Below are 3,824 nucleotides of genomic sequence, written 5' to 3' on the forward strand. Positions count from 1 at the left end.
AAAGGACAAAAGCAAAACTGGGTCCGACCCAGCACAGGCGAGGGTGCACTTTATAGTGACAAATCCAAGCACCGTGTTACGCTAAAAAAAATACCCCCATGGCCCCTTGAAGCTTCGTGTACGCCTATTTTGGTTTCAAAATGAGCCGGATAATGGCCCGAACTGTTGATAAATATGTTAAATAATATTTGTAAAATATATTTCTTTATGCTTTTAACACTCGAAAATGATGTTTGAAATAATTTTATTAAAACTGTCTAGAGAAACAGGTTGACAATTCATTTGACCTAGCTTTAACTTTTGTTCACACAATTTAGGGGATTTGTTCATCTATACTAACTAAAAAGATGATGCGACTAATAAAAATTGTTTTTACAAACCACCAGAAAAGTGCTTTTAAAAATATCCTTTAATTCTCGTTGTAGGTATTCAAACATATCAAAACAAAATCTTCAAGGCAATCTACATAAATGTTTGTATCTGTCAAAGAGATGTTTTGTATTTTGGAACAGAAATTTTTATATGTATAAAACATTACCATCTCTCCAAAATGGAAATGCTCCATGTACTTATTAAAATGTTCATGGACTAAAAACTCTACATACTAAGAAAAAGTTTTATGTGTGAAAGAATAATACAATATAAAAAGACAGTAGCAAATAGGAAAATTAACGTGATAGAAGAAAAAAATGAAAACAAAAAATAATATAAAGAACTAAATGACAAAAGAATATAAAATAAAACAATGAAAAAATGAAAGGTATTAAAATGAAATAACAATGATAAAGAAGAAACAATTACTACTTAGATGGACCAAGTAGAGCTCGCCTTCAAAAAACATAAAAGCCTCCAGCCAGAGTCTAGGCGTCCTCCCAATGAGGTGAGAGAGGTTTTAATCTCGCTCAAATGGCACCCGGAGCCATACGGAAAGCTTGAGGCAGTGTAGCACGTGAATGATATGGTTATATTTAGCGGGGCCTATATAAGCCCGCCTTCTTCCCCATGAGAAAGGTGACGACTCTACATCTTTCCTACTCATTGTTGAAAACTCGAAAGCTTTAATTAGATCAACCTCCCCAATTATTCAGCCTTTCCACAAATTTAGGCAATGCTAGAGGAGAATCTGATCTACACTTTCACCAAACCAAAAGTTGAGATACATTCATCGCTAGTCCCCTTTTGCATATTTTTAATCTTGAGTTTGTGGGGAACTCTAGACAGTTGTGTCACCAAGGAGCTTTCGAGTTGTGGACTTGTGCTCTGTGAAAGTTTGTGAGGGTTCGGAGTTTGAGTGAGGAACTACCGCTAGTGAAGGGAGCTTGTCCATTCATTGACCGAGGCTCTCGAATACCTAGGTGAGACATCCGTTGTCAGGGCATTCATCAGGCTCCACCTCGAGATTAGAACGCCCCCAGTGTGGACTCTGGTTTACATATATTCATTTGCAACACTTGTGGTTAATTCATTTAGTTGTTTGGTAGTTGTCCCTTGTGCAGCTTGCTTTGTTGTGTTAGATCAACATGCATGTTGTATCAATCCCTCCTAAATCAACTAAGAAAAGTAAAAAAAAAACTACTAGTCCTCTACTCACCTCATCGACATCTACGGGCATATTTGACTCTTCAATGTTGATAGCCTCGTTGATACACAACATTGGCCACTCTTCCATAGTCATTCTGGGTATATTTCCATGCACTACTAGCATCACCATTTTGCATATGTTACATGACTAGAGACATGTTCTTTTATTGTTATATGATTTATATGATCATATAGATAGCTTCATATTATTTGGCACCAATTGTCATATTTCATCATTGACATATGTTGTGTTAGATTTTGTAATACTGGTACATTGTGAGATCATCATTTATAGTTTCTCTCATGCTTAGAACATTCAGCTGAAGTGTGACAAAAAGTGTGTTGATCGTCATTGTAAGGTGTTTCTCCTCAAAAGAAGAAAAGATCAACCATATATATGCCACAATAAAATAAAAATTGTGTCATGGAGGCACCAAATAAAAGCGAGACAGAGAGATGGAGCAACACCATTATTATTATTTGTATGCACAATGCTTCCTTGGAAGAATTGCTTCAAGCATTGGAAATTAAGAAGTTCACCATCTTCATATTGTCATTTACACTAGTTGGAAACCTGAGTTATAGAACTTGACTTTATATTCTAATGATGAGCCTCCTCAAATCTAGGTATTCATGAGTAAGCAAATTCGACATGTCCCTACATAGTACATAGGAGAGCTTTCACACGTTCGTAGTTATATGTGCAGCTTAATTGCATAACAATCCCTACTCCTTCATTAACATCGATTATATAGGTTTATTCATTGCATAATGAACAATTACATTGAGCCAGATTTTCTTTGTCTTTAACAATGTTTTTTAGTCCAAAAGCTTGAAAACTGAGACAAAAAAATAGACAACTAACATTTCTGATACTTTATTAATAGGTTAGTCAAACCAAAATAATGTATGTTTCCATAAGAAAGTGACATGAAAAGTTCAAAAATTATATATACTTTTAGTATGTATCAGCATCTGTTTCATCCATGCTCGTCCTTTAGCATGTATTACATCCGTCCGGGTTTATTAGTCCCCGTCGTATATTGTGTCAAATGTTGAGCATATATTTGACTAGAAAAATATATGCCATATTTTGCAAAAATAGTACCATGAGAAACTATTTTCAAATACAAATCTAATATATATATTTTGTGACATATCACCTATATGTTTGTAGTCAAATATCTGGTCAAAGTTTGACACAAAATACGCAAGGGGCCAACAAACCCAGTCAGAGGTAGTATGATGATAACCCAAAAGATATTTTTTAAAGTTTAAATTCTATCCTAATATAAAGCATGATCATTAATATAATGATCTTGCTACGAATCTAAAACAACAAGGTAAATTATACAAGGCCATTGTCTATAGTTACAATTATTACCTATCTCGATGCAGATAGAAAAATTTACAAGTAACTGACCATAAATCAGTGAGTCAATCCAAGGTTCTCAATGCCAAAGATTTAGAATGAGAAGTCTGTAGTTGTGTGGAGTGTACACCGAGGCGATATGCTGAACTTCCATTCAATCTAGGCTCTTCAATCTTGATACGACAACTCTCGACCGGGCCGCGAGCACCATGCATGTCAAAAGAAGTCCGACAAGGGCACAACCACCATGCGCACCATTGTTCGATGCAATGCCTCGGTCGAGAGCTCGGCAGGATCCTCTGGATGTCATGGCGAAGGAAGTCATCCCCGTGGCAGAAACTGCGGTAGGAAATAATATACTTAGGTGCATCCCGTTCGGCGATCGAAGGTGTGAAAATGACTAGTATGGGATGAGCGGTAGCCAGGAGGTGAGTTCATTGCTGGTGTAGATTCATACTTCACACCTCACAAATCATACACATGCCTGAGCTGATGTGTGTTTTGCTCCTTGGATTCATAGTTCACACCTCAATTATCAAAACATCCTGAAGCACATTTGGGTGTGAAATGAATTGGTTTCGATGGACCTAGAACGACATGTTTATTGTCAAGTTCTTATATGAGGCGAATGCTCACAGTGATGTTCCCGTTGAAAACAAATGGAGGATCAAACTACCTCTTCGAGTGAAGATATTTCTATGATTTTTAAACAGAGATGTGATCCTGCCTAGAGACCCCTGATGAACATTGGCATGGTAGCAAGACTTGTGTCTTTTGCCAATATGGCGAGTCTATGAAACACGTATTCTTTTAGTGTAAGTTTGCTCGTGTAGTGTACGAGATAGTTGAAGTAGCTTTAAATCTTTACTCC

This window comes from Triticum dicoccoides, chromosome 6B, assembly GCF_002162155.2.
Source record: "Triticum dicoccoides isolate Atlit2015 ecotype Zavitan chromosome 6B, WEW_v2.0, whole genome shotgun sequence".
Taxonomy (NCBI): Eukaryota; Viridiplantae; Streptophyta; class Magnoliopsida; order Poales; family Poaceae; genus Triticum; species Triticum dicoccoides.